We start from the raw sequence: 27,745 nt of genomic DNA on the forward strand, positions 1-27,745 counted from the left end.
CGCAAAACAGAAAAGAGATGTGATAGAAGAGACAATTTTAGTGTTCTCTCAGCTTATCAGTCTCCACCCAACTTCTTTCACTTCCTGAGACAAATAATTTTGCTTGAAGTGCAATTCCTAAAAAGCTGTACACTTTTAAGCTTCAGTTGCTAAATTTCGGACTAAAACAAACGTGCAATACACAGCTGGCACAAGGAAATTAGTTTAGGATCAAGAAACAGTCGTAACAGGGAAATTACTACTATCCCATCAGCGAAACAAACACAAGCTCCAGTTTCATGATTTGAACCCTGAGCTTCGCCATCTGCACGAACAACAACATTCTGTCACAACGGCCAAGTTATAACTGTTTCAACATTCCGCAATTAACTTTACACAAAAACCAAACAGAAGTTATGAATATGCAGCAGACCGTGTATCAGACTTCAATGACACTTTTTGTTGCATATATCACTATTCAAATACTGATATTTACATGTAGCAAATTATTCACCAGCCCATGAAATTTTAGTATAATCAACAAGGCTCGTCAAACGTGAAGCCATGCCTTTCTCACTGCGACCGAGAGAAGCAGTTGTCGCTAAACTCTAAATAACTGGTCACGACGTGTGTGTAACGACTAACCAGACACACACATCCCAAACTCCGCACATTTGACCAGTACACACCCAGTCGCTTTAACAGTTAGAGGACATTAAACATGTATGTGCGCACCGTAGATAGATTCCCTGCCATACATACAATTTTAATGCGCCCCTGAAATTTGTATTCAGTTGCTATAAACACAGAACCATTTCATGCGAACAATTATTCATTGTGTATGCTGTTAAGACTAGGGAAAGCTGCGTGTTTTATTTCACGAAAGTTCAATACTTTCAACAAAATTCGCGAGCCCTTGCGTATTTTTTTCAAGTACCTGAATAGAATGCTTCGACCTGAGTCTGAAATTAAAAAAAAAAGGTCAGTACGCCTCACAGTCTGACATTCGATCAAATTACACATAACGTTTACTGAAGATTTTCAATGTTGTTATTTTCTGTTGTTCACAACGTCTGTAGCGTTGTATTTTTGAATAAACGCTGTTTATTTCACTGTTCGATCTTCACTGTTTTATTCGTAGTAGCAGTTATGGACAACTACATTCCTCGTTTCGTTAAACTTTCTGTTACCGTTCAGTCTCTTTTCCAACAAAAAATTTCGCTGGTACCAAAAGCACCAAATGATCCAACCTAAAAATTACATGTCGAAACATCTGGTTAACGAGCTGCGAAAGAGTTAGCTTTATAGAGAAAAGCTATGTACGTAAACGTATGTCGTAGCTTGTTGGCACAAAAAAATCGATGATAGCCACAACTAACGTAAGAAATATTTCGTTACATGACCGCCGAATGAATGCTCTTGGAACAACTGAATACAGTGCAGACACTCACTTACCAGCCGGCCGCGGTGGCCGTGCGGTTCTAGGCGCTCCAGTCCGGAGCCGCGCTGCTGCTACGGTCGCAGCTTCGAATCCTGCCTCGGGCATGGGTGTGTGTGATGTCCTTAGGTTAGTTAGGTTTAAGTAGTTCTAAGTTCTAGGGGACTGATGACCACAGCAGTTGAGTCCCATAGTGCTCAGAACCATTTTTTGAACTCGCTTAACACGGAATGAAATGAAACTGAACCACACGAAGATCTCCGTACCTGCTCGTGGACACACCAAATAATGAGAATTCTCACTAAAAACGCACAAAACCCAATACGATCGTAGCACCTGTGTCACAAGTGGATAACATTTTCTCCCTTTTCGACTTTACATTAGAAATGGCGTGTTCAAACGAACAACGAACGTCTGCCGCATCCTATCGATATCTTACGGTGCACCAAAATAATAGCTTCTCAGCAAAAACACACACTGACGGAAAACAATCGCCAACACCAAGGAGGAGTAGCGCGACATAAACATAAGTTGGTAGTCGTGTTTCTACATCTGAAAGATGATCTCTATTCAGATACCGCGCCTGTCACATAAGAGTGGCGCTAGTGGCGCCATTATGAGAACGCAAATTAGGATTGCTTCACATACACGCTGTAACGGTCGTGAGGGTAAGTTACCTCTGAGATTTGGCGTGGTTAGTTGATGTTAGTCAAGAATGGCTATAAAGCGAGAAAGAAGCCATTATCAACACCTCACTGAGTTTGAACGAGGCCTCGTAGTATGGTTCCTAGGAGATGGATATTTCTTCTCCGATGCTGCAGAAAGACTTGGCAGGAATGTAGCCACTGTACATGAAGGCTGGCAGCGGTGGTCCCGAGAATCTGTGGTCGCTAGAAGACCGGACTACGGACGGCCACGTGGCACTACCGAGAGGGAAGACCATCGTGTTCGGCGTCTGGCTATGGCGCATCGTACTGCATCTGCAGCAGCAATTTGAGCAGCAGTTGGCACCACAGTGACACAACGAACTGTTACAAATCGGTTAGTTCAACGACAGCTCCGAGCAACACGCCCTGCAGCTAGCATTGCACTGACCTCAAAACACCGCCCTTTGCGACTTCAGCGGTGTCAAGCGAGAGTTCACTGGAGGGCAGGATGGAGGTCTGCTGCGTCTTCTGATGAAAGCTGATTCTGCTTCCTTGCCAGTGGTGGTCGTGTGTTGGTTAGGGGCAGGCCAGTCGAGGGCCTGCAACCAACCTGTCCGCGTGCTAGACACACTGGACCTCCATCTGAAGTTACGTTCTGGGGTGCAATTTCGTATGACAGCAGGAGCACTCTCTTGGTTATCCCATTCACTCTGACTACAAATTTGTACGTGAATCTAGTTATTCGACCTGTTGTGCTGCCATTGATTCCACGGGGTGTTTTCCAACAGGATAACGCTCGCCCACATACCGCTGATGTAACACACATGCTCTACGGAGTGTCGACATATTACCTTGGACTGCTCGATCACCACATCTATCTGACAGTTTCACCGGTTATAAATGTATAAGCATTTCACACTTGCAATGGATTATCTCACGCTTACATTAAACTGTGATCTTGCAATGTTTATCACTTAAATATGTTACCTAAACAAATGTATTCCCAAAAGTTTATTATTCCATATTAATTATTTCTGGTGTTGCGATATTTTTTCCGTCAGTGTACTTTAACTCAGTGACACAAAAGATTTCGGGCTTCACTTTTTGGGTTACATATTCAACTACAGTGGCATTTACGAATATTTAGTATTCTCCATGCTGCGAGTCAAAACATCCGCAACACCTGATGGGTTAAAAAGAAGCAATGAGTGAACTATCAAATATTTCTCGATCACATTAATTACCTCTTCTCTTGTTCTCGTAAGTTGTTCGTAGGAGAGGAAGATCACGGTTTAGCGCCGTTATAGAGGAGCAAAAGCTCGGGCCGGGGAAGGAAACTGGCCGTCTATTTTTCAAAGCAATCAGTTCAGCATTCCACCTCGTTCAGTTCAGTGTGTTAACCATGCACCAACTTGCTTGGTTCATTCGTATGAGTGTGTGTTACGGCTTTCAATGATTTTTAGCAATGTATTGCACCTTATATTTCTATTACTTTAATCTCTGTTTAAACGTAGACGACGAAATGTACCATCATCACCATCATCATCATGTTTCCTGCAAGGATTAGGGTGTTGCCTGTTCCGATTTCTCAAACAAAATCACTCCCATCTTTTTGGAGGTCTTGCAATACCTCCGTCCCCATTCGGCTTATGGTTCAGGATCTTCTGGAGAATTCTGTGAACTGGCATTCCCGTGAGGTGTTGTTCCAGGCTTCACGATAATTTTGAATTGTTTCATCCATGTTGAAAACATTTAACACTGTTCTAATATCTTCATTTTTAATCATGTCTTTTGTTGTGTAGCACTTCGTCTTCCTTAGGAACCTCATCTCTGTTGCTTGAATTTCATTTTCTTGTGGTTTTTTGTGATAACCCAGCTTTCGTTTCCGTAGGATAACACAGGAACCGCTACGACTTTATAGGATTTCTTGGTGGACTCTTTTTGTATTTCATGCCCCAATTGTACCTCTGACAGCTTGGAATCTGCGTATTTTATTTTCAATATCAGAGCGAAAATCAAAACTTATAGTAGCAGCCTAAACAACAAATTTGAAAAACTTGTTCTAAAATTGAATTATCTATAACAATTTTTCATCTGACTGGATATTTTCCTCGGAACGCTATTATTTTGATTTATTAGCAGAAATTTTAAAGTTGTATTTCTTGGACATTTGGTTCAGCTGGTATACTGATCTTTGAAGGTCATCTTCATTCTTTTGAATAATATCGATATCAACCGCAAACAGAAGCACATGCAGGTATTGCTCATTCGTTATCGTAATTCCTTTGTTTTCTCTAAATTTCCATTTACGAAGAAGTCAATGTATATAATAAAAAGGCTAGTTGATAGACCACACCCTTCGCTTACACCTTGGTTGATAATTTATCTTCTAACTGATACCTACTTATGTTACTACAATGAGTGTATTTTTGTGAAGACATTGCACTACCTCTATTAGGTCATAAGGATACCCAAATGCAGAAATAATCTTCCATAGGCTATCACGGCTCACAAATCAAAAGCTTTCTCAAGGGCCGGCCGGTGTGGCCCAGCGGTTCTAGGCGCTTCAGCCTGGAACCGCGCGACCGCTACGGTCGCAGGTTCGAATCCTGACTCGGGCATGGATGTGTGTGATGTCCTTAGATTAGTTAGGTTTAAGTAGTTCTAAGTTCTAGGGGACTGATGACCTCAGATGTTAAGTTCCATAGTGCTCAGAGCCATTTGAACCATTTTTAGCCTTTCTCAAGGTCGATAAAGGAGATACGGGTTTATACTTTAAATTCTCTGAGTTTAACTATAATGTTTTTAACTACAAGAATATCGTCTGTGCTTGAACAACATGATCTAAATCCATTTTGTTCTTCAGAAATAATATCTTCGCGATATTCTTCACGCGCTTATTGATTATGTTTGAGCATAGGTTTTAGCCACTGTTTAAGATGACGAAATGTATCTGTTTACTAAGCACGTTTGTATGAGGAAGGCCTATTATTCAGGACTACAGAATGTGAACAGAACTTAAAACTTCACAGCTTAGCTATGTGGCCACAAATCACAATCTCGAGCTCCCAACAGTTATTAGTCACTGCATCATAAACATTTTAAAGGTAGCGCTGCTTAATCCCAGGTCAAACGTTTTTCAAACATACCTCTGCAACTATTATTAAAGATAACCTTTCGACAGTGTTCCAAGGAAAAATACAACCCTATGTTAAAGTTGTTCCGAGGCAAAGGATGGAATTTTTGCAAACTTTATCGAACTAAGTAGCACGGCAGATAACGAAGTGGACTATAATTTGAGAGGAAAAGTTTTCTGGGCACTCTGATTCATGTATTCCAATGTCTTTCTAAATGCTTCGAGCAAACGCTGGAATAACTGCTTCAAAAGTAATCGCAGCCAATTTTCTTCTCCGTTTTCAGACAAGTAAGTTACTTGTCAGTCTATAAAAACCTTCGTATCTAAGGAAAGTTCAGATTATATAGAGAGGGGATGTGTACAAATTTCAACGATTTCATCAGCGAGGCAGTTTGTACTACGCAGTGGGCGGTGCCTTTCTCCAGCTCTATGCGAACGTTCGGCGGCACAACATGCAAAAACTCAACATAAAACATTTGCATCAAAAAGAAAGGACATTGGTTTCATGCCATACGAATGTGGTAGACTGTGTTACGTGAGGAAACAAGAACATCAACCCATCAATGGAAAGGTCAGCGGTAAGTGCCTACTGGAGGATATTGGAAGCAGTGGGGCTGGGAAGAAAATGGGCACTATGGGACTCAACATCTGAGGTTATCAGTCCCCTAGAGCTTAGAACTACTTAAACATAACTAACATAAGGACATCACATACATCCATGCCCGAGGCAGGATTCGAACCTGCGACCGTAGCAGTCGCGCGGTTACGGACTGAGCGCCTTTAACCGCACGGCCGGCAAGATCAAATGGTTCTTCTGGAATATGATTTTTTATTGTTAGAGACACGCTTAGCATTATTATACTAAAAGCGAATATTTAAATCTTTATGATGAAAAGTTTTGAATATAACTAAACAAGTACAGTGTGAGATTAACGAAGTAAGAAAAACATGCCGGAACGCAGCCCCGCCCCCCCCCCCCCTCCCCTCCCCGTTCACAGATAATTGAAGTTAAACACAAAGAAATATTTTGTCATATTTTATATTACCTCTGAATGGAAAAAAGACATCGCGTGAACTGTAAATAGAAATGAAGGAGCTCTATGGCATACTGAAATAATATGACAACAGATTGTGATGCAATGCACGTCAATTTCTCAACGCCTAATGTAACATACATGGGCGGGCACAACTCCAACACATGTCAGGTAGGCGAACAACGAAATGGCACGGATAGAAAAGAAACACGAAAGCATTGATCTTTACTTAAACTCTTCCTTAATTAAAGAGAGAAGGTGATACGTTATGTAATAGTTCTCCTCCGGGCGCACGAGACGGAACCATTTTTACTTGTTCTCCTAAGATTCAGCTACTCAACTAAAGTCGTGAAACTCATGAACGTCCTCTTTTTTAGCTACCATATATGGCGACAGATATGAAATATTACTATAAAAGGATGTGTCAGCTACTGCTGTTGTTACTTATAGTGTGGTGTCACCGCCAGACACCACACTTGCTAGGTGGTAGCCTTTAAATCGGCCGCGGTCAGCTAGTATACGTCGGACCCGTGTGTCGCCACTATCAGTGATAGCAGACCGAGCGCCGCCACACGGCAGGTCTAGTCTAGAGAGACTCCCTAGCACTCGCCCAGTTGTACAGCCGACTTTGCTAGCGATGGTTGTCTACATACGCTCTCATTTGCAAAGACGACAGTTTAGCATAGCCTTCAGCTACGTCATTTGCTACGACCTAGCAAGGCGCCATATTCAGTTACTATAATTACTATCTTCAAGAATGTATTCTGAACAGATAATATTGTGAATCATGTACCGTCAAGAGCGACGTTCATCATTAATGGATTGAAGTTAGGTATCAAACTAATTACGTTTGCTTTCTGAATTCTCATTCCTTGTCATGTTCCAGACCTCACGTCAGTATAGTTCTTCCCTCCTCACGCCAGCCTGCGTGAGCTAACACGCGTGCATTTCGGCCTCCACTCGTAACACAGTGTTGGCTCTTCTGCTAACACAAAATGTAGTGTGCAACTTCCTGCAGACATGGAGGTGAGCGACTTGCAGTTCCTTGCATTCATTCATTCACAGAGAGCCTCCCCAGTGATGTGTCCCGACTGCTTCTGGTCTAATTCCGCTGCGTCACTCCAGGAAAGGTATGCCCAATCGCGCCCGATCCACGGATGTGCAGTTGATGAGAAGTGAATTGATCACGGTGGAACACCTCAATGCACAAATGAAACACGATCAGCCACGATAAAACGAGATTACTGTTCACTACAAATCCTGCCGCTTAATGGCCACACATACGCTTTAATAACTGCTGCAGACTGGAGCTCAGAAGGATATGGGTAGTGTCTTAAATAGGTACTAGAAGTGTCGCATCCCTTTAGTGCGTTTTTCTATACAGCGAATCATATGTGCATTAAGTTTGACTGAAATTTCTCCACTCGTTCCAGAGCTATGCTTACATGCTACCCAAAGATGCCTGTTATACAATTCTTGTTTACATCCCAGCTTGGTTTCATGCCATGGAAAACTGCGCAGTGTGAAATTTAGGCTCAATATGATCAGTGCTTTCAAAATTGGAATCAAGGCAAAAACACCAGCTTCGAAAAATAGCCTTCTGAGTGAGAAATTCATTCACTACCTAATGCAGGCAGTGTAATACCTCGTAAAACTAATCGTTGAGTTGCAGATCTGACAAGGAAAACTCTCCATCGCAACCCCCTTAGATTTAGTAGTAAAAGGGGCCAGATACAGCTCGTCAAAAACTGAACACAGATCAAGAATGAAAACAGGAAGAAGGTGTACTGGTCTGTGAAAAAGAGAAAAATAGGACCAATTCTATAAGGAGCCGGAAGGAAGCGGCTTTGGAATGGGAACCGCAAACGTTTGACGTCAAGGCGACAAGTCAACCGAATCCTCCATCGGAAAACACGTCTGGTGTCTTATACACTGCATTAATGAGAATATGTAAGTCATATGATAGGAATCTTTTATCGACGCACCTAATTTATACGACTGGTAAATGAGAGAGATATGCATCCTTGCCAGATATAGGTGTTTATGAATATGAATGTGATCAGTCGCAAGGAAATGATGAAAACATAATAGCTGTCACATAAGCTGCAACAAATGAATGCAAGCGTTTCACAATCACACAGTTTCTCTGTGCTCTGTCAAAACATATGTTTTTAACGTTTTTGAAGTTGCATTCCGTTTTGGAAGTCTTGAGTTTGGAATTGCTTCGTTGAAACATAGTTCACACCCATTTATTTGTTGTTTTCATTTCTATGAAACGTCTATCTGGTGTCTCGCCTGCTCTCACTGTTCATCACATTTACTTGCGACGGTAACGTCTTCTTATCACATGACTCAAAAAAAATGGTTCAAATGGCTCTGAGCACTATGGGACTTAACATCTATGGTCATCAGTCCCCTAGAACTTAGAACTACTTAAACCTAACTAACCTAAGGACAGCACACAACACCCAGTCATCACGAGGCAGAGAAAATCCCTGACCCCGCCGGGGATCGAACCCGGGAACCCGGGCGTGGGAAGCGAGAACGCTACCGCACGATCACGAGCTGCGGACTCACATGACTCATATTCTATAACTAATGCGTAGTCTTACAGATGCCAAGACTACAGAAAGAGATCAAACATTTCATTTACTGGACGGACAGTCCATGATGATATGGAAAAAAACTGAATGACACGTGGGAGTTTAGAACACGACTCGCCCGCATGACAATCCATCACCGTTACCACTTACCCAGGACGCCTCTGTTATTTAAAACTGCTCTTTATTGCACTTCTTGTTCTGGGACCGTTCACTGTTTCTGTTTTGCTTTTTTTTCTTGCTTCAGTACATCTCCTTCCTGTTTTCATGCTTAATCTGTGTTCAGTTTTTGACGGGCTACCCACTGTGCCATCTTACCACTTAATCTGAGAGGGGTGCGATGGGGAGCTTCCCTTGTGAGTAATTCTTGAGCAGATGCCATCTGTCAATGACGCTAGGCGAGCTTTTTATATCGCTGTCATCCCTTCAATTATTCGATGTCTTCTTTTCACTGAACGCCCGACCTGTATAATCACTCTGAATTCGAAGGGTGTACTGAAAGGAGATAATTGTTCGAACGAACAATTTGTTACATTAAACTGTAAGCACGATCAAATCAGACTTTTCCCGTTATATATACGTCTGAATTGAAAAAACAAGGCCACTGGTGAGAATCAAAAGGAATTATTTTATTATTTAATGGAAGAAACCATTTTTAATATCCTTGTTTCTTTTGTTTCATGTTGGAGATAATAGCTTCCGAATACGTCCTACAGGCCCTGTATGTTCAATTGACCGTTGCGGTTACAACCTGCAGTCTTAGGAATCAAATGTCGCTTAACATAAAATTATTGTTCATAACAATAAAAGTTGCTATTTTCCTTGCTAACTGTCAGTTGGACATGTAAATCTACAAGCCCACTGCACAATGTAGCACAAGGACAAAATGCAATTTGCTGTATCTGTGTTTTCCTTGTCAAAGCGAATGTCGAAGGATGGTTCTGTGTGCCTATGTGCCTTGGATTTCAGTAGTCTTCTAAAAATTATAAATACCAGGTTGTAGATCACGAGATCTCTCGTACAGTTCTACAGAAATCAAAACTCATTAATGATATCTGTCTAGTGAATTTGCCATCTTGGCGTACATCGAAACTGACTTGTCTTATTAATCACAAATGAAAATTGCCAGTAATTTGAATCGTGAGGCAGAAGTAACAGACAAAAAGATTCGAAGGCTGTTCAGGTTTTCGTGGCAATTTGATGTTGGCTTTTGTCTCGGAATCTTCAGTTGATGTTTGTATAATGACTTTTCTAACGTTACGCCGGCACGAGCACCAAGTCTGCCACCACCAACGGAAGGTGAAACTTGACAATGCCAATCACTCGTGATACCGAAACGTCAGAAAAGTCGTTAAACAAACATCGGCCGAATATCCCAAGCAAAAGCCAACAGGTAGTACATCAATATTAGAAGGGTTCAAAAATAGGAGTCGATGAAATCCCTGGAATTGTTTCTAGTAAAATAAGGTTATTTTCTACCAGATCTGACTTGAGTGAAAGTACCATACGCCACATCCTTTGCAGTGGCATATAAAAGCTCTAAACATACTTTTCCAAATGAAAGTTGTATATGATCCAGCCGAGAGAAGCGTCAAGCTCAGTGATTTTATCATCAATTTCACCACACAAGTGTTGTACATAATAGTTTTACAGACTGTATTGTGGAAAACAGGTGAGGCTTTTATGTTATTTTTCGCTTTATGCTTTAGATGTAGACTATCGAGAGGCACCCCTTCCTTTTGTACAACAGAGCTGAGCTGGCAGGTAGCACACAGAAAATAATCAAACTTTAAAAAAGAGCAATCCTAATGCCACCCCATTTTTCCCTCCGCTACACCAAACCGCATGCGTAAGAGTACTGGGAGCATCCTAGTTTCCCAGCATTTTTTTTTCCACGGAAGAAGTGATATTTGTACCAAGTTTTGCTGAAATTGCTCCAAGCATTGCGGAGCCGTGCTTCACATGTTCTACCGTGTTCACCACCACCACCACCACCACCACCACCCACTACCACACAACAACAACAAAACAGCGTTAGGAGCTAAATACCATTGGGACTGTCACCAATCACCACTGAGACTTATGAATTCGAAGCCAATATTGTTCGTTTTTTCATTATTTTATATGTCACACGCTACATATTACCAGTCCACTCCCAGAAGAGCTAATCTCACCCTAACAGTAAATTGATAACGCACCAAGTTAGAGTACAGTTTTTCTAGATATTTCGGCAATTCTGTTTACATACCGCACACCCTGAAATACAAGTGTCTCTCCCCAATGGTAACTGTATCCTCGTACTAAATCATACACGTACTGTTGATGCTTGAAATTGTTCCAAGCCATTCTACAGCTATAAAGGGCAAACAACTGAAAATGAGACAGACAGAAAAAAGTAAGTAAACTGTTTATTATTTCATAAGTGATCGCTGTAACTGCTTATACATTTACCTCACTATGAGACAACACTCTCAGTGCCTTCATGGAATAATTTTTGCGGTAGCCTACGGAACCATGACGTATCCAGGAGTGCATCTCTTCGTCCGAAGCAAATTCAGGGCTGTGAAAATATGGAAATCTTGTAAGGAGAGGTCGGGGCCGCAGGGAAAATGTGTAATTTCTTCCCAGCGAATCTTCTGCAACTTAGTCGAAACAACAGGCACGACACCTGCAGGAACGTCGTGATGACCTTTTTCTTTGACTGCAAGGACCAATTGCTCATTGATTTTCTGTAATAGGGAGCCACAGTTAACGCACAGCGGTACGTAGACACTTCGTAAAAACTGAAGCATGCCACCAAGTCCAAAACGCCCAGGAATGTACGAGGTGTGATTGGAAGGTTTTAAGAATGGGCTTATAATTGTACAATGGTGGTACTTACATGCTACTGTGATGCATCTCCTTCAAAATAATCCCCTTCTGACTGAACACACCGACACCAACGGTGTCTCCACTTTTGGAAACATTCCTGGGAATTTTTTTCCTGAAGTGTGTTAAGGATGCTCTCCGTATTTGCCTGGATGTCTTCAATCGAGTCAATTCGCTTCCCTTTCAGTGAAAACTTCAATTTAAGAAGCAGCTAGAAGCTCTCAGGGGCCAAATCAGGTGAATATGGAGGTTGTGGACGCACAGGAATTTTGAATTTGGCCAAAAATTCGACGATGGAGAAGGCACGATGAGCCAGAGCATTGTCATGGTGTAGCACCCAACTCCTATCTTTCCACAATGCGGGCCATTTCTTCCGCAATTAGTATTCCTGGTTAATTGTCTGTCCTCCAGGAGCAAATTCATGATGAACAATACCGGTAGAATCGAAAAAAATCACCAACATTCTCTTCACCTTTGCCGTACTTTTTTCGGTTGTGGTGACCCTGGTTGTCTTCCACTGCGAAGATTGCACTTTGGTTTCAGGACCATATCCATATAACCACGATTCATCACCTACAATTGCCCTATTTAACAGATCTGGGTCATTTTTAGTCCGATTAATCAGTTCATGGCACACTTGAAGTCGGTATTTTGTCTGGTCATTTGACAACACTTCTGGAATGAATTTTGCGGACACACGACGCATGTTCAGATCTTCAGTTAAAATTGACTGAACTGCATAGAAACTTAGATTAAGTTCATCAGCGCGCAGTCCGGAACCGCGCGACTGCTACGGTCGCAGGTTCGAATCCTGCCTCGGGGATGGATGTGTGTGATGTCCTTAGGTTAGTTAGGTTTAAGTAGTTCTAAGTTCTAGGGGACTGATGACCACAGCTGTTTAGTCCCATAGTGCTCAGAGCCATTTGAACCATTTTTTAAGTTCATCAGCCATCTCCCTAATTGTAAGTCTACGATCAGAGCTCACTAAGTCGTGAATGTCCACAACATTTTCATTCGTTTTTGAGGTGGAAGGACGGCCGGACCGTGGTTCATGGTTCAAATGGCTCTGAGCACTATGGGACTCAACTGCTGAGGTCATTAGTCCCCTAGAACTTAGAACTAGTTAAACCTAACTAACCTAAGGGCATCACACACATCCATGCCCGAGGCAGGATTCGAACCTGCGACCGTAGCGGTCTCGCGGTTCCAGACCGCAGCGCCAGAACAGCGCGGCCACTTCGGCCGGCCCGTGGTTCATCCTCAAATGATTCGCGGCCATTTTTAAATTTGCTGAACCAGACAAAAACATTTGACTGGCTCATACAGTTATCTCCAAAAGCAGGTTTTAATAGTTTGTGAGTCTCAGAAGCTGATTTCCCGGTTTTAAAACAAAATTTCACACGAACTAGTTGCTCCGTTTTTACGTCCATTTTCACGCAGACAGAATCCGTCAACAAGCCCTAACAGACCTGCACTCAACCAGCTGCCACAACGAACTGGATAAAGGGAACGCAGTTTCCTGTCAGAGGGTATTAAAGGACAAGCCAATGAATCACTTCCCACCCTCCGTGTACCTTCCCGCCCAACCAGTTAGTAGTAGAGCATCCATTCTTAAAACTTTCCAATCACACCTCGTACATGGACAGCAATCTTCTGTTGAGGGATAATGCTCACCCACATTTTGCCACGATTTTTCGACTACGCTGCATAAGCTTCGCTGGAAAGCCCTTACGCATCCTCCCTGCAGTGCCGATCTGTCCCCATGCGATTTCAATTTTGGAGCCCTGAAGACAGACATTCGTGGCCTTCGATTTGCTCCGGACGAAGAGGTGCACGTCTCGGTATAATCATGATTCCGTAGGCAACGCCGGCTGGAGTGGCCGAGCGGTTCTAGGCGCTACAGTCTGGAACCGCGCGACCGCTACGGTCGCAGGTTCGAATCCTGCCTCGGGCATGGATGTGTGTGATAGCCTTAGGTTAGTTAGGTTTAAGTTGTTGTAAGTTCTAGGGGACTGACGACCCCAGAAGTTAAGTCCCATAGTGCTCAGAGGCATTTTTGAACCGCAGGCAACAAAAAACGTTTTTCCATGAAGGCATTGGCCGTGTTGCCTCACAGTAGATAAATTTATGAACAGTTATGGCGATTATTTTTGAAATAATAAACAGTTAAGGTACATTTTCCGTCATTTCTGCTTGTTTGATGCACATATCCAAACCAAATTCCCCGAAGTCTTACCTTTTTTATAGACCATTGATTTAGTCAAGATAGATAATTTTGCCAACACGTTCCGTCACTTTCTCCATTAGCTCTGTCGCTCTTTTCTCTCTCTTGCTGCAAAGAGGAGAGCACAGCATTGCTGCCCGAGAAGAGAGTTTTCGTAATCATTATCGTGTTTGCACTGCGAGATAACAATAGGCACTGCTTTGAACTAGGCTGTCCCTATATGGATAATGAATTTACTTCCCGCTACCTCCAGCAGTACACTTTGTTGAGCAACACTCCGTTCTCACTGGCAACACAGGAAGCCACTTTGGAAGGCGACATCACTGTACAAGACGTGTAAACTGAAGTACCTGAAAAAGAAATTTGGAGGAAAAGTTCTACGGCGTTAATGTTTACGATTTATGTAAATACTGCAGCTAGGTCGTGTGAGCTGGAGGCCAACCTAGTGGACGGGAAAGTGTCAGTCGACAGACGGAGACGTGAGGTCAGTGTTGTTTGAAGGTCACAGCGATTGCCGGCACGCCGACCGCGAGCGTGGGTTGACACGGAGAGCGAGTGGTGTTTTATATTTGGCAGCGAATCTCGCGGGCACAATGTCGCCGTGATACGCGATGGACGCGGCTGGAAATAGCCGGCAGGGGGAGTCCTTTGTGGCCGGGTGTAGCGCCGTGTCTGCCGCGGCCGACGCAAATAGCCCGCCGGTCGGCTCACTTCCGTAGCGGGAATAGCCGTAGCCACAGAGGCAGCCGCAGCCGGCCCGGGCGGCCCACCTCAGGTGGCAGCGCCCCACGCGCTCGCTGCCTCTTCACTCCTAAACGAATGCCTCACATCACTGCACCGAAAGCGTGCTCGTCTTCTATTAACCTAGCTACCGCTACACATACACGCTGTGCCATTACTATACGATTCCACAAGTAAGGTCATTGCCTACAGCACCCATGTATGCAAAGAATAAGTAATCCAAAACAATCTAATTAAATCGATACCATGAGCCCCTGAATGGAAATAATATATAGTGTTCCACAAGGAATGCTCAGTATTCATGGATGTGACAGGAACAGACTTGCTGTTTCAAGTCCAGTAAACAAGGGCTCTTATCACTATGAGTACTCATTCATCTTCGCTAACGCGGAACACAGCTCCTCTGCTGAAGAAGTGCTCATAGGTCTTAAGGTATGCATTTTACTAGAATTTTTGGTTTCGAATGACCATTCCTGTCATGAACCTGAAAATGACCATTCTTCCTGGGAAGACCTATATATAAGGCACTCGAAATAGAAACCACAAGGGATTCTCAACAAAACATTGATCTTGCCCAAATATGGTGGCTGGCGTGCCTCAACGATGCACACAGCTGTGCTGTAGGTGCAACCATATCGGAGGAGTACCTAGGGAAAGGCCAGACTATCATACGGTTCCTCATGAGGGGAAATAGCCGCTTCAGTAGCTGCAGGGGCAACAGTCCGGATAACTGACTTTTCTGGTCTTGTACCATTAGCCAGTATGGTCATACATATTCGTACTGCAACACTGCCGGAAGCGACAACTACATCCGTTACAGTTCCTGAGAGTATGAGCTGTAATGTATGATTTAATAACAACATCTTGCTGTGTAACAGAACAGAACCTTTTGAAATGTGCTGCGGCAGAAGAAGCCTGAAGGTTGAGAAGACGGCTGGAGTGTCTAATGAAGAAATTCCGAACCGAATCGGGGAGAAATCTACGGGCCAACAACTTGACTAAAAGAAAAAGGACCGATTGATAAGACTTGTCTGGAAGGAGAAAAGGGAGGGAAGGAGCCTGGGGGAGTGTGTGTGTGTGTGTGTGTGTGTGTGTGTGTGTGTGTGTGTGTGTGTGTGAGAGAGAGAGAGAGAGAGAGAGAGAGAGAGAGAGAGAGAGAGAATGTGTGTGTGTATAGGCGTATAGAGAGACCAGGGATTGTTTGCAGTAAGCAGGGTGAAATGGATGTAGGTTGCAATAGTTGTACAGAGCTGAAGAGAGACAGGATGGAGAGCTGGAGCAATTCAGTCTTCGGACTGAAGCCCAAATCACAACACCAGAAAATAATTAATGTAGAGTAATGAAATTTCGGGAACGTATTTGTCTAGGTAACATAAGTAAGCGATTAACGTTCAAAGATCACACGACAATGTAGGTGCGAGATAAACTATTCCCAAAGGGAAATGTTGGTACATTAACAACCTCCGTAACCGCCAGAATGTTGAATGCAAGTATGCAAACGTGCATGCATCGTGTTGTACAAGTACCGGACGTCGGTATGTCAGTATGTGGGCTGGAGTTCCAAGCCTGTTGCATTTGGTCAGTCAGTGAAATGACGGTTAATGCTGTTTGTGGACGGCGCTGGAGTTGTTGTCTGATGATGTCCAATAGGTGCTCGATTGGAGACAGATCAGTTGACCAAGCAGCCAGAGGTAACAGGTCGACACTCTATAGACCATGTTTGGTTACAACAGCGATAGGTGGGAGACCCATGGCATGCTATTCATGAATGGCAGCACTACATGTCGAATCACCAGACTGGCGTACAGGTAACCATGAGAGTGCTCCTGCTGTCATACGTAGGAGTACTTCATACTGTAACTCCAGGTGTATGTCCAGTGTGTCTAGCACACATATAGTTGGTTGCAGGGTCTCAACTTGCCTCCTCCTAACCAACACACGGCCATCACCGGCAACGAGGTAGAACCAGCTTTCATCAGAAGATACAGCAGACCTCCAACCTGGCCTTCAATGAGCTCTCGCTTAAAACCACTGAAGTCGCATATGGTGGTGGTTCGGGGTCAGTGGAGTGCACGCTATAGGGCACTGTGGTGCCAACTGCTGCTCAAGTTGCTGCGGCAGATGCAGTACGATGAGCCAGATCCATACGCGAGCACGACGGTCTTCCCTCTCGGTAGTGCCAAGTGGCCGTCAGGGGTCCAGTCTTCTTGCGACCGTACGTTCTCCTGACCATCACTGCCAGCAATCATGTACAGTGGCTACATTCCTGCCAAGGCTTTCTGCAACATCGCAGAAGGAATATCCTACTTCTCATAGCCCAATTCAGGACCTCGTTCAAACTCACCAGGGTGTTGATGATGGCATCTTTGTCACCTTAAAGGCGTTCTTGACCAAAATCAACTCACCACGTCCAATCTCAAAGCCAACTAACGCTCACGACCGCTACAGCGTGTACCTAAAGCAAACCTGATTTGCATCCTCACAGTGCCACTACTAGCGCCACTCTTGTGCGGCTGGGCGTGAAATTTGAAGAGGCATCGTCTTTCAGACGTAGAAACACACGAACCAACTGCCTATGCATGCTCAACTCCTCCTTGGCGTTGCGATTTTTTTCCGTCAGTGTATTAATTAGCTGGACGGAGCTCGGCTCAGAGAACTTTTTCAGGTGATCGCTATTTCCAGCTTTTCTATAGCTAAAGATAATATAGAATTTTGGACTCAACTGTTCATGGTTGTTCAATGCAGCGACATGCCCGAAATTACGAAGCTATAATAATAATTAGCATTACTGTCACCGTAAATGAATGTCATAATCGTGTCACCCCAAGGATCCTGAGTAATTAGCGCCTGTTACATATTCAACAGTTAAATGAGCCACACGTGACTGAACCAAGTGCTGAGAGGTCTCCTCTGGTACACCTACCTGAACTGTCTCGCGCAACTTCATACGGCTATTTAACGTTGACTCGCGGCTGATTTATACAGCGAAGAGAACTATCGAGAAGGTCTACAGATGTTCAGTTGCGTTAAGATACAAGGAACTTAACCCAGGGCATTTTAATACAAGTGTTGAGCGCTTCGCATACTCATTTCTGGAAGCACTTAATGTGTAACAAGCCGCACTAAAAGATAGCCGTATGAAGTTGCGCGAGACAGTTCAGGTAGGTGTACCAGAGGAGACCTCTCAGCACTTGGTTCAGTCACGTGAGGCTCATTTAACTGTTGAATATGTAACAGGCGCTAATAACTCAGGATCCTTGGGGTGACACAATTATGACATTCATTTACGGTGACAGTAATGCTAAAAGATACTGTCATATCCAGGAACTTGATCTCTAAATTTGAACCAATAAGCAAGAGTTGGTTTCACTTGCATTGGTGATCCTACGTGGTGCTACGAGAACATACTCCATGTTGTCCTTACCATTTTTTGTTATTGCAGCAATATTTTTTCACTGTGTTCTCCGAGGTCTCTCGCAGGACACGACCTCCTAAAATGTGACTCATGAGAGAAGGCTACCCGTCAGCTCTCAGCAGTCCCGTTACGATACTGTGGTTGAATTTTCCGTTCACACATCGTCATTAGCATGGGGCGGACATAATCTACCTGCCACAGAACCACATATGCACCCGTGTGTGCTGAACTGGATGGTTAGGTCTCAGTTTATTTGGATGTTAAGCAAATATCACTGTAACATTGAGGTTACTCTTCACGCGCCATCGTACTGTACGTTCATGTCGGACACCAACAGAACCTGGAGATGTATGGGTGTTAACAATGACACCATCGGTCAACTTACGATACACAGCACTCAGATCTGTGGGTGGCACATCCACGAGGTTAGTCACAAAAATATCACTGGACACAGTCATTCTACATACATGCGCCCGCCATAAGACAACGCTTGCTCTCTCTCTCTCTCTCTCTCTCTCTCTCTATCTCTCTCTCTCTCTCTCTCTCTCCCTCTCCAATCGTGCAGGCGAAGCGAAGAATGGCTGTTGCTCTGCCTCCCAGTAAGCTGGGGTTTATTATTAGTTGATCAGAAGGTGTGCCTCGGTTACTTCATACCAACGTTACGGAGTCGCCATTGCTTCCCCCCCCCCCCCCCCCCCTACCACCCTTCCTCTAAGCTCAAAACACTAGGAATACTAGACCTGCTAACACATTAAAAAAAAAATCTTTCACGGACTTTCAAATAAATCTATTCTTTCAAACAGGGGCTCTGGCTGAATTTTATATAAAGCGGGTTACTGTAATCAGTTAGATCCCCATGAAGAGGACAAAGCTGGAGGACTAGAAAGAGATACGTTATGCATTATAGGAACCTCCAACAACGTGTCAATTTACGGTAATATGCTGTATATACTTAGAGACAGTGTATGTGAGAAATGTATGTGTACACCCTTCATTAACGGCGTGAAAGTAGTATGCACAACACCCAGATGTACAGACAGCGTACCACGCAGTAATTCTCTGGCCGCCGCAGCCCCAGTGGCGAAGAGGAGAGGCCGCACAAGAGGTTTCTGTTAACTTATACACTCGTATGTAATTTGAAATACCTAGTAATATAATATCGTGCACATACACACGTTACCAATGTTAAGTACTGTGTTTCCCATACTGCAGTTTTTTTTCTTTTAATTGTTCTACGTAATTTTTAAGTAATTTCTCATGGTGATACTTTACATGTTGTAGATAACCTTTAACTTTTGCAAGGAAAAAAAAAAACCATTTGCACTTACAGTCTAAAAATACCGGGAAATAATAACAATAAAGAAGGATGCCACGCCATATTGGGAAAAAATCTTTAATATTCATTCACCGCCACAACTCTGCCATTTGAGCTACAGTCGCTATTTCGAAATTCTTCCCCTTCCGGAAAAACTTCCCCTCAAACAGGCGCGCCTCCCCTCTGCGTTGATGGAGCTGCGGTGGCCAGAGAATCGCCAGTCCATTAGCAGTGTTTGACACGTATGCTCTTATACAAGAATTCATAGCGCTAAGTTCTTTAGATACCTGTAAAGTGGCAGGTGCCGCTCCGTAAAGTGTTAAATACTGAAATGAAAACCCTGCCACACTATTACACACTGAGTGCATACAGGGGAGTGGGGGAGGACGAGGGGGAGGGGAGGACGAGGGGGAGGGGAGAAGGGAATGGTGGGGGAAGGAGGATGGTTAATGGGGGAGGTGGAGAAGAGGGGTGGGGCTGGGGTTGGAACGTCATGACACAAATGTAGACGAACTGTAACTGGGCTTCAATCGGCAGATTCCACCAACAACGCAATGTAACAACGTTGACGAATTGTTTTTAGTCCTGATGTAAGCCGTTAAAGAGGCGGACAGAGCAACAGCTCAGGAAAAAAGTATGGATACGTGAATCGGACGTGTTTCATCGAAGCAATAATCCCAGTATTTGTCTGTCGTTACTCAGGGAATCCCAGAAATCATGAATCAATAGCACAGTGACTGAAGCTTGGTCCTTCTGTGTATCATGCTAGCGACACTGTATGCTGCGGCACAAGTTCTGTTGATATAATCTCAATGTGCTTCCGTGTCCGCCATAGTATGCAGCATATGAACGACCATATGCTTCAGGACGATCAGTTTCTAAGAGCCTCGTGCCAGTAGCCATTATGGAGCGGCTTTCTCTGGCTACCTCTCGATGGTTGTCATGCATTTGAGAAAGCGGAATACATTAAGATCTGAACTCTGGGATTCATTCCTGCGAATACGAGCATTATGGAAATACAATGTCCCTATAAGAGAGCTAACCATGAAACACGACACGATCCTAACATATAACCAATTACACTAAAATGCCTAATGATCTGGAAGTTATCACTGGCGAGTGTTAGGTTTTACATTATTAATAATCTTCAAATCGTGTGAATCAATGTATGCGGTGGAAGCTCAAAAGCTCATTGATATGCAAGAGGACCTGATGATAAGCCAGTCATGTCGATGGTGGTGGACCCAGCTGCAGAACGCGACTGACTATGAAGCTAGAAAACAGCCCAACGTGGAAAAGAAAGTAGGTGTAGAAAATATCTCGAAAAAACAGAACCACTTTATTCTACATGTACATATTTCATCTCAACATGGTAGATTCGAATTGGTGGCATTACTCCATCAACTAAGGCAGTGACAGTTGATTGTTGTCACCTGCAATTGGACGGTGGAAACAATCGACGGTGTGTTGTTGACTTCATGTTGCGAAGTCGAACCAATATGCCCCCTCTTTGGTTGAAAATAATGACCATGCGCCATATATCACTTAGTCAACGAAGGATGTCCTCCCTGAGCCAACATTTGCGAATTTAATATTCGGATTGAGAAAATTTGTACTTTGACTATTTCGCGCCCCATTTTTTGCGAGTGCCTTTTTTCCCAAGGGTTTTTTTTCCGCATGCAAGACAATTTTATTCGTAAGTTTCGGACGGTATGTTAGTGAAAATGGTTGAAGTCGAATGCGACGGACGGTTAAACCTTCACCAAAACAGTGCGAATGTAAGAGTACAGTGAAATGTATTCACACTGGGAGGGCCCATGAGGTGGGCGCTGGACCTGTGAAACCACGCTGCACGCTGTGTCGTTTAACGGAAAACCTGGAAGCCCGCGGTGACGGCGTGTCGGCCGCATTCTCAGTTCGTGACACAGCACCTAGCAGCTGCCGGCGCGACGCCTGGCACCAGTCCGTATAAACAGCGCGAATCCAGAGCGAAGTCTGGGACAAAACTGTCGACAGGGCGCGGCACAATAGCCCGCGACACCCACGACGAGAGTAAAAATGGGCCGTCCTTGAATAACACTACAGGACATTCCGTCGTCTATCCTTTTCTAATTCAACGAGTTCAGAGCCTATAGCGACACTGATTTCGATGTAACCTTAAAAACTCATACTCTGTGTCCTTCGCTTCTCGTATAGGCTGTGGTGTATTGTTTCACCACTTCTTCTCTGTATCGCTACCTATACGTATAAACGGATGCTGAGGAGACAATTGTAAGCAGTAATACTGCTCGATTGGTTTCATCCATTACAAGTAACACTCTGCTTCGTTCCACGCACAGGAAAAAATTCACAGGTTACATCTGAGATTCGTGGTAATTATTCTCAAATTTATAAACTGATCGTGCTATTGAATGTAGGCGTTTTCCAAAAGCAAACCGTTCAATGAAACTGGGGTTTGTGATACAATAACGCGTGTGCCGCATCGGGAGCTGTTCCGTGCTTTAACAAACTATACATGACGGTTTCTTCCAAATGCTTTATCTACGTACCACGCAAGTACTCATCAAGAGGCAACGTTCAGTTGGTAGAGCTACGTCCTCAAACCACGCAAATCCAGCATATCGCTTCCATCCACCTGTCCGCAGCTCGTGGTCGTGCGGTAGCGTTCTCGCTTCCCGCGCCCGGGTTCGATTCCCGGCGGGGTCAGGGATTTTCTCTGCCTCGTGATGACTGGGTGTTGTGCGCTGTCCTTAGGTTAGTTAGGTTTAAGTAGTTTAAGTTCTAGGGGACTGATGACCATAGATGTTAAGTCCCATAGTGCTCAGAGCCATCAGAGCCATTTTTTTTCCATCCACCACTATGAACTGCTGAAGGTCGCGCAAATCTCTCCCATCTCCCCCGTGCCGGTCAGCCACATAGAGCTATGACTGCCACAGTGTTGGAATGTGCAGACACACTCATTTGAGGTGATCGACGGAACACAAATAACTCACTGCACAGTTGGACTTATACAAATCTGCGCACCTGAGAGGAGCTCAAAAAAATTTTATTGGACCGGATTCGCACGTTCCGACTTCCAACATCAGTTTGACCTAATGAAGGACACACTCTACAGAAAGCAGAACATGGATGATGGGGAAGCTATTGATGCAGCAAGGCGCTGGCTCCGACGTCGACCAGTATGCCCCCTCATCCTTCCGGCGTCGCACGAATCTGAGAATTCCACATCGTTGTGTAGTCCCTCGTTCTAATTTTATTTTATGATTATATGAATGCGTGGTGTCTGTTCTTTCGGACACGTCCGTAAAAACAGACACCACGCGGAATCTGCAGCTGTGACTTAAATGTAAAGTGAAGACGGAAGGGGGAGAATGGAAAGGAAACTAGCAATTGATGTCAACTGCATGGAGACTTCACGCAGAATCAGCGGTGACGAGCGAAAATGTGTGACAGACCGGCATTCGAACGCGGCATCCCCTGCTTACTAGCTACTTGCGCCACTGCGCCACCCGGACGCAGTGTTTGTTGCAACTGCGCGGACTATCTCCGCCGACACACACTCCCGCCCACTGCCACTTATCCGCACTCCCTGGCCTATACTCAATGCTCTCTACTACGAGATCCCCGCTGGTGGTCGGACGTACTTCTGCATCTGCACCGAAGAAGGTGGATTCGTTGGCCATTGAGACGAATCATACAGGACGATTCCGGGTTCGGATACCGATCTGGCAAACATTTCCGCTTTTCGCCCCTGATTCTGCTTGAAGTCCTGATTCAGCTGACATCATTTGTCCTTTCCTTTCCATTCTTCCCCCTCCACCTTCACTTTACATACAACTTACTTTACAGATTGCTGTCCACATCACAATGCTCAGATGAAGCCTGTTAGTTTGTTCCCAAAATCTATGTCAATATCCTTGAAGAACTAGAAAAGATTAAATATAGATGCTTCACAAGAGAAAACAATTACTCAAGCGATGTTGCAGGCAAGACTGAAGATAAATGATAAAACACAAAAGACATCCTCCTGTCTAGTAAGCAAGGGAGACACTTTTTGCAGCCAATGCACAAAAATCTACTGATATTAACGACTAGTACAGAATAACGAAAGACCTTCCTGAAACTACGTCTGACCACAGTATTGTACGGAAATAACACCTACACAGCGGGAAGAAAGAAGATCAAGATTTTGGTTTGATGCCCCACTGACGGAGGGTTAAGAAAATCAGTCGTATCTTTTTTAAAGGAACCATTCCAGTATTCTCCTTAACCAGTTCAAGGAAACCTAGCGTCTCACGAATCGTCTTATATTTTAACAATTACTGCGCAAGCTAACTCGGTGGGGGTAAAAGAAACTAGAAGCATTTGAAATGTTGTGATACGAATATTATAATCTAAATAATACAAGATGAAGAGGAAATAGGGAGAAAATGTGCGTAAAGGAGGAAATGAAAACTTTTTATCGAATGAACAGGTTATTCGGTGAAATAACAAAACGTACAAGAACAAGTTAAACGGTTGCTGGATGGAGCAGTGTATGGGAAACATTGTAGAAACATACATATGCCAAAATATGCAGGATTATGGGTGCGGAAGAAATCTGAAAATGAAAAGTCAGCATATATATAAATATATATTTTAACTAAAAAAGCAGGTACTGAGGCATAATTTGAAAAAATGCACACTCGTGAAGCGCAGTAAGTTTGAACATGCTGAAATAAAGAATCATAGGTTGTTCATGTTCGTAAGAAAAGAAAAAAAAGTAAGGCGGAAAAGTACCGGTAATTCCCTCACTCAAGCCCTGTCTTTTTGGTCCTCAAAATTATTGCATTGTCGCACTCAGTAAAAGAGAGATCAGAGAGATAGAATTCCTCATTCTTCTTTTGTTATTTTTTTGCTTGTTAAGTCCTTGAGTCACGGGATGGAAAACTGAGAGCGCTCATCCTGTAAATTAAGGAGGCGTTAAATTTTGGGCGAAATCCAGAAAATTAGCCTAAATTGTGTTCTCTGTCATTATAAATAATAAGTATGATTCTTCATTTCTAAGTGTGTATTTCAACTTTTGGTATCTTTTGCATATTTCAAACTATGTTCCGTGCCTATCATAAGCCCAGAATTCCTGTAAGTTTAATTGATCATTACATTGTTACTGGTGTTAACACTGACGGCTCTGGTGGATGCATTTGAAACTGAAGTTCACTGATTCCCCCCAAGCACAGCTGAGGCAGGTGATTTTTTTGTTTTCCCCCTTTCGTCGAAGTGAAACTACATTTCACACCATATGATGCAAGTAGGAGCCTTTATAGTAACCTTTGAAAACCTTTCTGTCAGATGGTTTACATATCCAGTTACTGGTGCGTCCATTTTCCATATCATATGACTTTATGACGGATGAGTTACATATCCAGCTTCTTTTATACAATCTGTGATGCCCCAAAAAGCTGAAACGCGTCACTGATGTTACATAATTCAGCAACCAAGACTGTTTTTATTCTGAAATTTAAACTTTAGGTTCCACGTCCAAGTTTTTACCTGTTAGTAGTTAGCTAGCGGCTGAATAAACGTAATAGGGCCCTTCTGAACTATCATAGGTATATCCGTATAACGGCATGAAATTGAAAGCATTAAGTCCTACGCTATCTGGATAATGGCTTTCGACTTTTTTTTTTTTTACATTTCTTCTTCTTGAATTAAATTCTAACTTCGCCTTACCAGTGAGCCTTCGTTAGAGGCGTGGGACGAGCGTAGTCTGGAGAAGATCGAGCGCGGCCTTCGGAAAGAGCCCTGCCGCCTTCAGCCAGAGTGATTTATGGCGCACGAAGAACCTCAATCAAGACACAGAACCGCACATTCGAAGGACGAGCCTCTGAATTACGATGTCCAGTGTTTAGCCTGCGCCACCTCCGCAGACGAAAAGTCAGCAGTAACATAACAGTTTACTATTTCCCCTGAACAGTAGCGGTGCTCGTAAAATACTTGTCGCAAGTGGCGATTCAAGTTGCATGGAAGAAAGGTAGTACTGAGAGTGAAATTTTAGTAACGATATTGACGAGATCTCTGACATCAAACAAATCTGTGATTAAAATGATATCTTTGGCTACCTGGACTGTCGGTTGCAGAAGCAGAAGTTAATGCGCGCTCGCACTTTAAAATGGTATAGCCTGTAACATGGGAATATTAACATTCGAGGAGTCTGGTTTGTTCGTCCACATTCCTTATGTATCGAATTTGCATCTACATACTTCTCATTTTGGTTCTAAGAAATTTTGAAATTGAAAATACTCTTAAAATAGACACGACTTGTTCATTTCAAATCCAGGAAATTTCTTCTGTCGTCCAATCCAAATACTGTCCCAGTGAGGGACGCGTAGATTAAGCATAAAGATAAATTATGAGTAGTTGGTGTTATTCTTGTGGCACTATTTTATTTAGCTTTCTCACGTCGAAATACAGTTACAGTTTTACCAGTAACTATAATAAACACTATTTCTTTCGTTACGCCGCTAGAAAGTGTTTCTGACTGGGAAAACTAGATGTTTGTCGTGGCCGGATGATAAAGTTCCATGTAGAAAGCGTCCAGAGCATGTTACACCTAAGAGCTAACTGTTGAGACAGATACTGATTTTGGTATTAGCAGCGGCAACGTGGAGAATATACAGGGTGTCCCAAAATAATGTATACACTTTCTGAAATTGAATATCTCTTTAATTAAAGGAGATAGGAATTTTGTGGGTAATTATACAGAAGGCAATGAAAAACATAACAACACTTTCTTTTATTCCAGGATTGCAAACATGGTGTTATTGTTGGCTCAAAGGAAATGTATGCTAAAGTGTTACTGGAAAACAGAGAATGTGAGTGATGTATGACGATGTTGGAGGGCTGAATTTGGAACACCATTAGCACTAAGGGTAACAATTGCAAGAGTCTGAGATAAGTTTGACATCAGAGGGACAGTACAAGATATGAAGAATGGACACTGTGGAAGAAAGAGATGTTCAGCAGACAATGAAAGTGTTGTTGCAGTGGTCCAGGCATACACACAATCCCGAATAAATCTGCAAGGCAATTCTCTCGTGAGATTGGGACCTGCAAATGCAGTGTTCATAGAATGAGAAGTGAAGATTATTGCTTTCAACAGGATGGTGCACCACATCATTTTCACATTGATGTGAGGGTATTTATCAGTTGTACATTCCCTGCAAGATGAACAGTACAAAGAGGGAGTGTGGAGTTTCCAGCTCGATCTTCTGATTTAACTCGTCTAGACTTCTGTCTGTGGGGTACTCTCAAGAACACAGTTTACAGTGCAAGATTACAAAAAATGGTTCAAATGGCTCTGAACACTATGGGACTTAACATCTGAGGTGATCAGTCCCCTAGAACTTAGAACTAATTAAACCTAACTAACCTAAGGACATCACACACATCCATGCCCGAGGCAGGATTCGAACCTGCGACCGTAGCAGTCGCGCGGTTCCGGACTGAGCGCCTAGAACCGCGAGACCACCGCGGCCGGCTACAGTCACTGGAAAAGATTTTCACGCCAAGTATGCCAACGAATAAAAGTATGCAATTACACTACATACTGTATCAAAATGATACGTCGATCTACCTCAGAAATATGGATTGTCGTTTCCGAGACACAGAGCAACTTCTTCGGCAGAATCCAGAAAGCAAGTTGTCATGACTATTATGAAGAGTTCGTTCGTTGTGTAGTTTTGTATCATATATCATTTATTATGTATCAACCTCAAGAAGGTCAATCAGTTCTAGCGACAATACGGATGCTTGCAGGAAGCCAGTCCAGTATCCCTTATAAGAGCGCAAAGGACATACGTTGCGAAGATGCAGGATGGACTGTTTCGGTGCATCACAGTTACAGTCCGGACAGGTCACTCTTCCCCATTTGTGTAGTGAAACCGCGCACTTGGCACGCACAGTGCGCACCCGGCTTAGAGCCATCCACTGTCTTCGGTTTAATCCAGTTCTTGGAATGTTGAATTCGCAGCTCTGGAACCACTACTGCAGCGGTTTTTTTTTTTTTTTTTTTTACTTTTATTCCAGTCACGTGTCCATTGATCTCCTGATTGGTAATCGTGCACCCATAGACCTCTGCGGTTTAGTTGTAGATCTTCATAGACTGGTCGACCTGGATTTTCAACAATTTTTCTAAATATGCATAGGAGGGTAAATTTGATTCGAATATTCTGTTCTACAATAGCCCACAGTTGCTCGATACTGTCCTCTTGATTGAGCCTACGAAAGTGGTGATGTTAAGACGGACTTCTGTTTGCAGACCACTTGCGAGGTCACCTGACATACTGAAATTTGACACTATCAATACA

This window comes from Schistocerca americana, chromosome 2, assembly GCF_021461395.2.
Source record: "Schistocerca americana isolate TAMUIC-IGC-003095 chromosome 2, iqSchAmer2.1, whole genome shotgun sequence".
In the NCBI taxonomy this organism is placed as follows: Eukaryota; Metazoa; Arthropoda; class Insecta; order Orthoptera; family Acrididae; genus Schistocerca; species Schistocerca americana.